Below are 13,876 nucleotides of genomic sequence, written 5' to 3' on the forward strand. Positions count from 1 at the left end.
TCTGAGGAAGATTCTTTAGCAAAGTAACCTGAGGAAGGGATTTGTGTTAGTACTTAGGCACTAAACTGTCCTCAGTGCCAGTAATGCAAAGCCAGATTAAATCTATTTTTTATATAAAGATGTACCTATTGTTAGAAGAATATTCAAGAATTTGGAAGAAGTTTTTCCTTCCTACATTAATCCTTTGAATTTGAATCATGCAAAGTAGTCACTAGATGTCTCCACTTCACCATAAAATCTGTCAGAATTTCTATTCCATTTAAAGGAATGGAAACTTGAAGTGCTTATGTAGCCTTTTTTCAGAAATATGAGTTACATAACACTGACCTGTTTGATTCTTTGAGTTCTGCAGATAAACCTGCTCTGTCCCAGCACCTAAAGCTCTGCTATAGCTTCCAGTTAAAGGAAATCCTCTGGTTAAAACAAAAAACCCCAGCATTTTCCCTCCCTGAAATAGATAATAGCAGGTTGTTATTCCTGCACTGGGCAGAGTAGGAGGAGGAAAACCTTTCTTTACTTCATGGTTTTGAACTCATCACTATGGAGAATAAATTCATATAATTCATATCCAAAACAAGTACATTTATGGATATAAATCTCCATGGACATAGTCCATTGTTTCATTTTAAGTTTTCAGCTTTTGAGTATAAACTGAGGAGCTGACTAAAGGTGAACAAGCAGAAAAGCCACTGAGAATACTATTAAAATTTTTTCTTTCCCCCCTCCATTTTTCCCCCTTTTAAGCAATCTGTATTATCTGGCAGATGCAAACTTAGTATCTCTGGATAATAAATCCTGTATTTTCCTGAGGGTGGAGACCTTCCCATCTGATAATTAACCACCTTTCCCTTATATGTTTTCCTAGAAGGGGTGTAGAAAAATACTTCAAGAGTACTGGATGCTGTACCTTCAAGATTTCCTCTGATAACCTTATTTCAAATATTTGAAAATCTTCTTGAGCCTGAGCAGATCAATCTACAACGTATGTCATGGCACTAACAACAAGGATGTGATGCTGGGTTGAAATTACTAATCATCTACCTACTGCCAAAAAAAGTAATGCACTATTTTATGTACAATGTTCAAAAAGTCTTGATCTTAAGGATTTTATGATGTATTAAGATAAACTCTGAATGGTTGTAAAATCCCACTGGAAGCATTGATACTTCAGGCATATTTCCTGTAAAAGTAAGTTCATGAAATTTTGCATAGATTACCTAAAAGTTCTACTACTGCAAGAAACATCTTCTTGCAGGAAATATCATAGCAGTTTTTTATTCTTACTGATGCTGTCCTAGTTTGAATATGGGCTTTAAAGGCTAAACTACTGAATTCTGGTCCATCCCTTGCACAGCTGACCTAGACTGTCATTAACAAGTTTATTTTTGATGGCGTAATTGCATAATTTTGAACTAGTATTGTTTGCATATTAAGGAATGAAAAAATATATAAATTGAAATTCTACAATGAATCAAGACCCCTATTTTTTCCAGAGTTTTTCTGTTTCAATCACTTAAAACCTGCCTGGCTCCAAGAGCTTGCAAGAAAGCACTCAGGTAAAGGTGGTGGGTGCTCCATTAGTGGCAAAAAACACTGGAGGGTGGACCTGCTGAGAAAGTCCTGAAGGTCCCACTGACGCCAGCTTCGCATCCAAGAATTTCCACAGTCAGCTGCCCTAAGGTTATCCCTGCTTCACTCTGGTGCAGCTGAAATAAGAGCTCCTGCTCTGCATTTCAAGAGCTGTGCACGTGGTTTTTGACTTATGTAAATAATTAATTTTGATGCAAACAGAATGCTAAGAGGAATGCAGTGAGTCTCAAACTTACAATGTGGAAAGCTCCCTCCCTGAATTCCTGGGAAGAGGCTCTTTGAGAGAGGAGGAGTTGTAAGGCAGTTTGGGGCTTTTAGCTGTCGCACCTTGGATGTTCCCTCTGGGATTCTGAGACAAAAAGACAGTCAAAAACTGTCTTGAATAAACTGCACTTAAGTACAACTACAGATTTTGGGTTGTGTTTGTCTGGGCCAAGCTGAGCTATTTTTTGTTACCAAAGACCTTCCCCCATGCTGGCATTTTTCAGAGATCATTTTTATAGTTACGAGAAAGGCTTCACTTGAGCTCAGCAGCTTTCAGGCAGCACAAGCAGTTGTTTGGCCAGCAGTGATATTTGCACGCACTGTCCTTCTGCTTGAAATTGCTGTTCAGGATCAGGTGCTAAGGACACAGAATACTGACTGCATAAAGCTACAAAGGGAGGGAATTATGCAACAGTGACTGATACAGCAGCAGTGACACATTCACACAAGCCCATGTTAAATATCAAAGAATTTCAGTAACTGATTGAAACATTTCTGAAGGGAGATGGGAAGGTCTACATGCCTGGCCATGCATGATTCCTTGAAGTCCAGGAGAATTGTCATTTTTCTTGTAAGTTGCATAAGAATGCATCAAACAGATCCCTTTCTTCTTGCAAGCACCCCATTTCAGCTGTTTTCCAGCCATTTTCCAGCCATGCAAGGTAAACCTAAAAAATAGAACACACTTCTCAGAGTTATCAATCTCAAAGCCTACAGTCATTCCAATTAAGTCTTTAGTTGCCAATTATTTCTATCCAGAGGTTGTTGGACATAATCCTGTTCCTGCTGGCACTAACTGAACACTCTCTAAAAGCTTGGTTATAAGGATCTACTGCGTTTTAGAGGTGCAGAAGGTTTTATGGTGCAGAAACTGCAGTGACTGTAGTGCCCAGCAATGCTGCCCACAACCTCTGAGGTTTTGATGTTCTCAAACCCAAAAGAGTGAACCTCACAGCCCTCCTGACCACGCAGGTCTCCAGGACTCCCAGCCGCTCTCATTCACAGAGAGGAAGGGGAAGTGGTGAAGGAGCTGTCTCATGGGTATCACCACAGTAGCCAGGCTGCCCCATGGCAGAACACACTGATGGTAGACATAGGGGCAGGGCTCTTACAAAAGCAGCAGCAGCTTTTTTCCTCTGTGTCAGGGCTATTTGCACCCACAGACACCTTCCTTCCTTCCCTTGTTAACCCCAACACCCTTGAAGATTCCTGGAGGATCCCCTGACAATCCTCTGGGGTTGGGGAGTCATGTAACATTTAGTGCAGGAATAAGTACATGTGAGAGCTGTGCCTGAGGTCTCATATTCCAACTTTCTAATCCTATCTGTGAGGATTTCTCCTGCAAAAAAAGAGAGCACCAACTGGAAATTAATAGTGGGTTAAAGAATTTGTGCTGACTGACATGGAAAGTCCTGCAAATGGAAAGTTTGAGCACAGAGAAGAGGTGGGTATTTGTAAAGACTAGAGACACTTTTAGCTCCACTCTCAAGGCTTCACCTCTGACTTTGTACCAAAGGATGTGCCATCCAGCCCTGATACAGCTGGAAGGCCATGGATGAGACAGGCAGGGCTCACCTCAGCCCTGGCAAGGAGAGAAGAGAAGGTGCCCATGTGTAGAAGTTACCTCCACTTCCTGCAGCAACCATTTTCATATTACTCAGAGGCATAAAGGTTGCTGAAACCACAGTACCAGTTGCTGGTTGCTCAAATCAGGTCGCCCAAGTGCTTCCTCACACTCTATTTGCGTTCTTTTTTCTTAAAATCATCCAAGAATAAGAGGTGGCTGTAGAATGGGGTCCTGTTCTCCAGGAATAAAGCTTTAGAAGGAGGTGGTTAGGAGATGAGCCTGTGCGCAGCTCTGGGGATCTGCACAGGACAGGGACCTGTTGGGATGGATCTGAGGAGGTCACAGAGATGCTCTGAAGACTGGAGCATCTCTCCTACAAGGACAAGCTGAAACAAATGGGGCTGCTCAGCCTGGAGAAGAGAAGGTGTGGAGACCTCAGAGCTAGATACCTTCCAGTGACTGAAGGAGGTCTATAAGAAAGCTGGAGATGGAAAGTTAGTGACAGGACAAGGGAGAATGGCTTTAAACTGAAAGGAAGTTGATGTAGGTTGGATATCAGGAAGGACTGGTTCCCTGTGAGGGTGGTGAGGCCCTGGCACAGGGTGCCCAGAGAACTGTGGCTGCCCCATCCCTGGAAGTGTCCAAGGCCAGGCTGGATGGGATCTAAGCAACCTGGGGATAGTGGCAAGTGTTCCTGACCATGGCAGAGGGGTGGAACAAGATGATCTTGAAGGTCCCTTCGAACATAAACCATTCCATGATTCTACAACATAACACTTGGCTCCAGGCCGCTCTGTGGAAGGTAAAATTAAGATGGAAGTTGCAGAAAAAATCCAAAGGCGGAGTACAGGATGGAAAAAGAGTGTGTCAGCTTTGTGACCACAGTGCTACCAGGTAAGAATGGTTTTGAACTTGTGAACACCCATAGCCTAATAAGAGCTTCCGTGGGAACTAGTGAAGTGAAAGGCTGGCAAATTTTTGTTCCTCTTATTTTTGTTTTGATTGTGTGAGAGCGTCTACATTCTATTAAAGCAACTTGAGTGTCCTTTGATCTGTATCATAAAACCTCTAGGCAGCTTCCTGCTTCTTTAGATGGTGCCAAAGCCACTTACAGGAATTTGGATCTGAATTTGCATGATACATGCTTTGAAGCGGAATTTTGACAAGGGAGGTTTTATTATATGTTGCACTGTAAGAATGTTCATGAAAATCAATGTTACAATATGTCACAGTTGAACAGGTTGGTTTTGCCAACATATCTGAGTGATAACAAACCACTGAGACCTGCTAAAACCATGGTTGCTTTTAGGCACATAAAGAGATTTCCCAGACATAAAGCCCAAACATTGCAAAAAGTCTTCACCAGTTGTGTGACCAGAAACTCTGAGTTCTTGTGGTTAGGATTTTCCTAGCATTTTTATATTTTATGGGCAACATCACTGGCCTAACAGAATATTCTAGCATTTAGGAATTGGATGCTTCCTAGCTAGAAGAACAAAATAGGATGTGAAAAGGAGCAATGCATTTACATATTGTGGTAACTGCCGTCTATTTAAGATCATCTGGAAACTTACTTAGTAAGTACCCCTTCCAATTCTGTGTCCAGGTCATTTACAAAGATTTGGAAGAGAACAGGGGCAAGGATGGAGCCCTGTGGAACCCCAGTAGTGACAGGTTGCCAGCCTGATAGAAATTATAGTTCTTTCATTTTGCTTCCTTTCAATACCTACCTTTTTGTAGGCTGTTCTTGCCTGGTTGCTTATCTCTGCCATTATTCACTGGATATATCATCTCAGTAAAAGGAATATGAATATCCATCTGAAACAAAGGAAAAACTCCAATGATTTTGCTTTGGATTCACACCACCACCTTGCCAAGAAAAGATTTGCATTTCTCAGAACTGCTCTTTGTTTATTCAGTTAAAGCATGTGCTGGACTTCACAAAAGAAAAGGAAGTGATATAGTATTTTATATATGTGAGTAAGTGGCTTTGAAGTTTTCTTTCTGGTGAAATAAAACCCAAAGCGTGAAGTGTGCCTGAGTAACAAGAAGCAGGATGAAAAATGAAGCCAGTTCTTTGAATGTGCAGAAGAGGGTAACAAGGTTTGTGATCTTTAAAAACACTGCACACCATCTGCAGGTACACATCTCCTCAGAAAATGCCAGGGGAACATTAGGTTTAAATGTAAACATGCCTGTGTTTCCCTGGATTGCTCCTCTTTGAGACCTTCATCCTTCTGGTGAGACAGTACTCTGGATTTTCAAGGCTTGGCACTGTCTCTGACCTTCATCCTTGCGATGTTGGTATCAATTTCTGCTGCCAACTTGTGAACAGCCTTGAGCTTAACTTGGATGGAGATGAGAGGGGTGTTACTCTTGTCAGACTAAAAGACTGGTTGTTCTTTCCCGGGGTGGGCTTTCTGCTACCTTAATGTGTTATTACACAAAAATATTTTCACTTCTACTCCAGACTTTCAAAAACTAATTTGAAAATGTAAAGAGGATTTAGTGCAAGTGAAACAAAGGACTATAATATTTGAACAGCTTATTTAGCAGGTATCTGACTTTTAAAACTCGTTTGTTTTAAACTGTTCAGGAGGATAATTCACTTAGGAGTAGATTTCCATCAATATTCCATGACTGGTCTCTTGCTAATATTTTTAAGAGCTTCTTGACATAACCTCAGGATCCACTGCCTTTGTTTTATTAGAACTTTACACAACTTAGCAAATAGATATAAGAAAAAAAGGAAGTTGTAAATTAATATAAGCTGGTAAGATGGCTATGATGGATTGACCTTAGATAGCAGTCAGACACCAATCCGACCCCTCTCTTATTCCTGCTCTTCAACAGGACAGGGAAGAAAATAAGAGAAAAGGGTCGTGGGTCATGATAAAAGTAGTTAGATCACTTATCAGTTACCATCATGGAGAAAACAGACTTGACTCTTGCAAATTAAAATACATTTGGATAGTGATAAATGCAGACAAAAGATTCAAGCAACACCTTGCTCCTGCTCCTTCTTCCTCAATTTCACTGCTCTATTCCTGGCTTCACTCCCCTCCTCAGCTACCAGCCCAAAGGCACAGGGGGATGGGGCAATGGGGTCATAACAGCTCCTCTCTGCTTCTCCTTTACCCCACACTGTTCCCCTTCTCCAGGGCTGATCATCCATGATTTAGCACCACTAGACACTGTCAACACATTAAAGGTGAAGCCAGGATGTAATCCTGACCCCTCAAAAATCCTGGTTGAACTTGCTGAATCTTACAGCAGACTCATTATAACCATTTCAGAAGGAAAGAAAAACAACAACAACAACAACAACAAGAACAAACCCACCAACTTTCCACTGAACTCTCAATTTCCAGAAAGAAATATTCTAGACAAAGCACTTAAAAAATCACCAAGGACTTACTAGAATGCCTACTTCACTTTTGTGTAGAAGACCTAGCCTGTGAATTTCAAAGTTAACAAATCTTTGCTGTTACAAAACACCCAGGCTTGTCCTTTTGAAGTGCAACTGAAATACTGCAAACTGTACGGTTTCAACAGAGCTGCTTACATGGTTCCAGGCCTCACAAATCCCCATTTAAATAACAGCATTAAACTGCTCAAATGTACCAACAGTTCCTCGAGTGGACAGGAACAAAGCAGAACCAGATCAATACATGCATTTAAATGTCCTTTCCAGCTATTTAATGAGACATAGGCACACCATCTTCTTTTGGTAAAGTAAGATGCAAATTCCAGCATTTGAAAAAAAAAAACCCAGAAGTTAAGATAGTTGATTTTAATATAAGATAAATGAAATTAAATCCACCAATCCAGTAAAAGGGGCCTGAGGGGCTCAGATCTGTTCTCCCTGCAGGAAGGAATGTGTGTGCATGGAAAGAGTGGTTTTGATGACTGTGAGATTGCACAGGAGAAAGTGCAGTGTAAGAACTACCTGTTAGAAGGGTCTGGAGTTTGCCAGAAGAAGACAGAGGAAGAGAAAAGGGAGAGAGAAAGAGTTCACTTCTCTGTGTAATTTACACTGTACACTTTCTTTCCTAGTCCTGCTAATGCATGGCTTCAGTTCAAAGCAATAGTCATCTGCTGCTCCTTTCTTGTTCAGCACACTTAGAATCACACTTATAACCCTTGGGGTGAAAGGGTCCTTGGAGATCATCTTGGTTTTAGTTTTTAATAGATTTTGGGGGATTTTCTCTGTGTGCGTGTTGTTTGTTTTTCCTTTTTGTTTGGTTGGTTTGGTTTCACTTTGGTTTGTTTGCAGGAACAACATCTAAGGAAAATTTAAGAATAACTGAAATTAACACTTTAAGACAGTAACTTACTAAGCTCTTTTCAACAACTTCTAGGGATTTTGTCAAAAGCATCAGGAGCAGCAAAGGACAAAGTACAAAGATCTGTGTTGGCTTTCAAGCTTCTCTTGCTAAACTTCATTTCTTTCAAGTGTTCCAGGGAAGATCCTCTCAGATCATAAAATCCCAGTCCTCAGAGAACTTAAACGTCCAGTTTCCAAACAGTTAATTAGCTCTGATGTTCAGCTCATGAGCAATACTAGCTGGACATTTATATAAGAACAGTTGTCGCTGTTAGGGACGCAAAAGAACAAAGCAGGCAGCAGAAAGGTCAGCAGGAAAGCTCTCTATTTTTCTGACTCCAATATATACACACTTTGACAAGCAGGCCAAAGATTGGCTACACAGGTAGTCACCTCTTCGACCTCGTTGGTGAACATCACCATCAATCATCTTTCTCCTCCCAGAGGAGAAATATGTAAACAAAATAGATAAGTTCTAAAAATATACATAGTTTACTTGAAGCTATGTGAGAACAAAATGCAAACAGTGAAAAGCAGGCAAACTTGAGGCAACAAACAGTTTTTAACAGAAGAAAAATCAAGAGCCAACATCAATTACTCAGCATAGCAGGATAAATTGTGTGCAATGTTATTGATGTCAATTGTCCCACTTTGTCCATTATTACAACTGAGAGCTCCTGGAGCGGGGCCAGCGCAGGCTGCAGAGATGATTTAGGGCCCGCAGCATCTCTGACAGGGAAAGGCTGAGGGAGCTGGGGCTGTCCAGCCTCGAGAGGAGCCCCAGCTGAGAGGGGCCCTCAGCCCTGGGTGTCCCTGTGAGCAGGGAGGGCTCCGAGCAGGGCCCAGGCTCTGCTCCGGGGGCCCAGCAATGGCACCAGAGGAACGGGCAGGGACTGAGCCCAGGAGGTTCCACCTGGACATGGGGCAGAACTTCTCTCCTGGGCAGTGACCGAGCCCTGAAACAAAGACCAGAGAGGCTGTGGAGTCTCCCTCACAGGAGATATTCCAGTCTGGACACAATCCTGTGCCCTGGGATAGCCCTGCTTGAGCAGAGGGGTGGGAGCAGCTGACCCACTGTGGTCTCTTTCAGCCTGACCCATCCTGGGATTCTTTACTGAAGCCTCTCAGTGGTGGTAAACTAAGGATTGAAAAGGATCTCATATTCTTCTGTACTGCTCTTCTTTCTACTTCCTTGTTTTTCTGTATTCAAGATCCATACAACACCAAGCACTCCTGTTAGTACCTTGCTTCACACTTAGCCTCTTTCTCCAATTCCACTGCTGCAGTTGACTGGTAGCAGATATTACAGGCTGGACTAATTCCAATGTGTTAATTTCATCCAAGCAATAAATGATCTTACTGCTCACTCTGACTCATTCTTTGTTGCTCAAGCTGGATTCTTCTATATGAAACTTTTCTTAACTTTAACTCCCCCTCCAATGCAAACATCATAATTTAGGGGCTGTATCATCTGCGTTGTTATACTAATCTATATACTATAATACTACTAAATAATGTTATACTAATCGCTACACTAAATCTGTTCTGAGGCCAATGTGATAAGAGATTTTGGCTCTTGGAATTAGCAAGAAAAATTCATTCATACTTGCATTTCTGTCTCCTGGGGAAAAATGTAAAGATGTCACATACTTGTAAAGAAATAAGACCAGAGAGCACTGGAAGTTTTGTGGAAGGGAATGCTCTTTGTTCTTCATCCCTGCCACTGGGTATTAATAACTTCTGGTAGAATTGTAAGCTCTGTGTGCTTACAAGCGCCATTTGTCCATTCGATTGACAGAATTTACAGATGGTCCCACTTTTACAACTGCTTTGCTTCCAATTTTACAAGCAGAAAGAGATTTTTTACCCCAAATCACTTTGACATAAAATAAATGCATTAATGGCTAAGGGATTTCTAGCTCTATATGGGTATGGTATTTCCAGAAAGAGCTCTGGAATACATGGAAAGAAGGGAACAGATGAATCTGGTTTTAGAGTTTTTGAAGCAACAACCCACAAATCCATGAGGTATCAGCAATCAGCCTGGCCTTCTGCCATGGTTAACACCATCAGCAGCTCAGCCCCACAGTGCCACTCGCTCCCTCACACCTGGGGGCTGGGGACGAGAACCACAAGAGTAATAGCTTGTGGGCTGACATAACACTCACAGATAAAGCAAAATCTGCACACACAAGAAAAGCCGAAAGAAGGCTTTAACTCACAGCTTCCTATCTCAAAGGCACTGTGATGCCGGGTCACAGTGTGGCAAACAAACAGGACAGGAAGGATGGAGTGCCCGAATGTAGAACTCGAATGGTGATCCAGTCACAAACACGGCTTGGGAGGCAGCATCCAAATACCTGGGGGCTAACTTAACAATATATAAGGTTACCTGGGGGCAGGTGTCCTGGATTGTCAAAGGTCTTGAACCAATGGAGAACCAGAGGCATGACCTATTTTGGAATGATGCCATTTCTATCCTAATTTCCATATCCCACCTCCCGTGGTCCCACGTTTATGGTTTCTGCATGAACTACGTAGGCTAAGGTTTTCTCCATCTCAGCTAGCTCAGTTAGTGCAACTTCCCATGAGCAGCAGGTGCTCAGCCATCTCCAGGAGAGCAGGGCTCCACCACACACAGCTGTGACTTGGGAAACACCAACACCCCACACATCCCCTCTATTCCCTCTTGCCTCAGCGTTAAATACTGATCATGATGCCATATGGGAAATCCCTCTGGTCAACTGGGATCAGCTGTCCCACCTCTGTCCCCTCCCAGCTCCTGTGCAGCCTCCTGGCTGTGGGGTGGGGTGAGAAGCAGAAAAGATGCTGTGTAATCACTGCTCAGCAATAGCTAAAGCACCTCTGTGTTACCCACACTGCTTCCAGAACAAATCCATGGTAGCTCCTGTGAATGAAATGAGCTCTGTCCTAGCCCAAACCAGCACACCTTCAGAGAAGGGTCTTGTGCTGAGGGACAGAAGTGCTGAGCAGTCTTCTAGCCCCTGCCCCTGGCCTGCTGATGGGCTCAGGCAAGTCCTTTTATTTTTGCCTTTCCAAGTGCATCCTGGAATTGATGCTCTTCTTTACTAAGTGCTCTCAGACCCACATGTTGAAGTGATACCCAAACCCCAGACTTTTTCAGACATGATGGTAAGAGACAGGAGCTCTACTAGACCTGAAGCGAGGCAGGCTGTGTCTGTATAGCAGAATAGAGAAGAGCAGGGAAGGACTAACAAAATAGATAAATAAATTTCAGCCTGTGAGTTTAAAAGTTTAACTGACATCTTTTTTTCCTGCTGCAGTGTGGGATAACCATGCACAGACATTCCTTTATGGCAATAGGTGTCTTTGTTTCAGCCCTAGCTCTGATGATGCCTGCAGGGTGCTGCTTTTGCACCTCATCATACAAACAGGCTCTGCTGTGGTGCAGCAGAGGCTTAGAATTGAAACCTAAACTGGACGTTTACTTATGGGACTCCCTCAGTTTAGCCTGGAAGCCTCTGTGTTGCAGCTGAGCCTTTGGGAACTGCATTTTATTGTCAGACTGCAGTTCAAATTCTTTCAAATGTGCATTATGAGGCAGCTGGAGTCCTGGGCTGAGCTGCCTGTTCTGTGGCAGGAGGGGCTGAATTCTGCTTTGCTGGATTCTGCTTTGCAGCCCACGTTGCTGTTTTCAGTCTGCCTTTGCCTCCACACGCAATGAAGGCGATGCTGTCACACCCACAAGAAGGGGCGGCATCTGCAGTTGTCACATTTGTTCTGTGCATAGCTGGTAACTGTGCTAACACCAGAACATCACTCAGTGACATCAGTCAAGCTTGGCAGTTGGAAGGGGGGAGTCTGTGTGCACCCAGGAGCACGTCAGGATGGGGAATGACATGAGCTCGCATCCCTTCGCTACCCCCACGGTGCCCCTGAAGCTCCAGGCTGTCAAAATCTACATGATGTGCAGAGAAATCCTACACAACAATCCCACCATCTTTCCTTGCAGGTGCTGCAAGAGAGTCTGGGCCCTCAGACGTACATCTCCATGTTCTGCCAAAAAGTCTGAAAATTCAAGGCTAAAGCAGCACTCCCCCCTCCCCAGATATATGGATGTTTTGATACACAGCCCTTTGTATTTTAGGGACCTCATAGGGTTCTGTAAGCTCTGCATATTAATCCAGATTGATTTCCTGGGAGGAAAGAAGAGGCTGAGGCAAGGCTCTACCTGGAGAACACAAAAGACACAAGATGAAGGTGGATCATACGATAAATTAAACAACCCAGATTACAACTTGTGAAGCAGCAGCTGAAGGAGCTGGGAGAGCTCAGCCTGGAGAAAATGAGGCTCAGGGGGGACTTTCTGGTTCTGTACAACTCCTTGACAGGAGAGGGCAGCCAGGGGATGTCAGGCTCCCAGGGAACAAGGGACAGGACGAGAGGAAACAGCCTCAAGGTTGTACGTTGTTACCTCTGGGTGGTTGTGCCTGGTTTAGGAGGCAGTCATGTGAGAAACACTGCTGAAGTGGGTGTGCAGTGATGGAAAGAGAACGAGAGTTCAAACAGCCTGTTTGGCCTTCTAACTCTCCTTTATGGCCCAAAGTTTAAAAAAAAAAACCCACACAAATAAGGAAATTTGGTTTGGTTCAGGGTTGGGTTTTGGTAATTTTTTTCCATTTCAGAGATTAACTATCCTGCTGTAAAGGATGCTGAGAAGTTCAGGGGAAAACTGATTCAGAGGATGAAGTTCTGTTTCATGTGAGGCCTGGTGATATAGCTGCTATGTAGGTGTCTGTGAAACAAACCTTATCAGGCTCCAGCTCACAGTATCGATTTATCGTTTATTATCAGATAATAACCCCATAATATTTTAGATACATTGCTTATAAATCATACTCCGGCACTTCTGACTAATCTGTTCCATGACTATCAAAGGTTCTTCTTTCCCCCCACCCCAAATCTTTTTGTTCCTGCACTTAACACATTGCCAGCCTTTAACATCATAAGAGAAAAGATCAGTAATATAAGATCACAGCCCAAAACTTTGTTTTTTTCAGGGGCCTTTGAATATAATAAAAACCTGCAAACAGCCTGTATAAACATTATTTTCAACATACCCATGTTGGATATCTGACCTTTTCTGTGTTGAACTTGGAGGGAGTTTTCTACGTGGAAATAAGGCACAAAACCAAGAGTGTAGCTCTCAGCAGGAAATGTCATGCACAGGACTCCGTGTCTAAGTGTCGTAAATGTATTTTTGGGTTTTAGAAGATGTTTATGTTTCAATTAAAATCTGTGTGGCTTCCTCCTGACCTGAAATAGAGGATGAAATCACTGTCATCAAAATACCCTGCAGCAAACCTGTGGGAAATGAAAAAGAAGTTTAAGGTGGTAAAGGCAACTCAGGTTTTCCATCTGTGGAGTTGTTAGCTCAAGCAGTGAATAGTTCAAAAAATGTAGGAACGGTAGGTCCTTGTAACATCTGTTACAGTAAAGTATGGGAGCATTCTTGTAAAAAGCACTGATCATATTTTTTTTTTAATTTTATTTTGAGTTCATGTTAATGCATCATAAATATCACCTAAATTCAACCACTAAAGTGAATCCATTAAAGCACTTCGTGGGTGGAGCAGGTTCGAATTTGAGGTACATTTTTGAAGCTGTGTGGTTACAGTTACGTTAACCCCAAAACACCTTATACTGATACATGTTCTTCTTGTTCATCTTTCTTTCAGGTGGATGGGCTGTGTAAGATCATGCACAGGGGCACAAAACAGCTACTGCACAAATTCTGCTCTCTATTCTTGTGAGAAAGAGATGCAAACCTGCAAACCTTTCATATCTGTGTTAAGTCAAATTTTGGGCATTCCTTAGAGAATTCCCTCTGCTTTGACCAACAAGATTTTTTTCATATGTATGAGTGAAAATGATGGAGTTTAATCTTCATTTTCTCCTGTATTCTGAAGGGCAAGAAGAGACAGAGTGATGGCTGAAAACAGGCTTTGAAGCTGCACTGAAAGAGCTTAGTGACTTCCTTTTTTGAGTTTTTCAGCCTTCCTCAGAGCCATAGCACGGTGTGTGAGTGTTTGGAGGCAGGCAGAGCTGCGACAGGATGCAAATGACTGTGTTAGAGCTGCTCTTTC

The sequence above is a fragment of the Sylvia atricapilla genome, chromosome 5 (assembly GCF_009819655.1).
Source record: "Sylvia atricapilla isolate bSylAtr1 chromosome 5, bSylAtr1.pri, whole genome shotgun sequence".
Lineage (NCBI taxonomy): Eukaryota > Metazoa > Chordata > Aves > Passeriformes > Sylviidae > Sylvia > Sylvia atricapilla.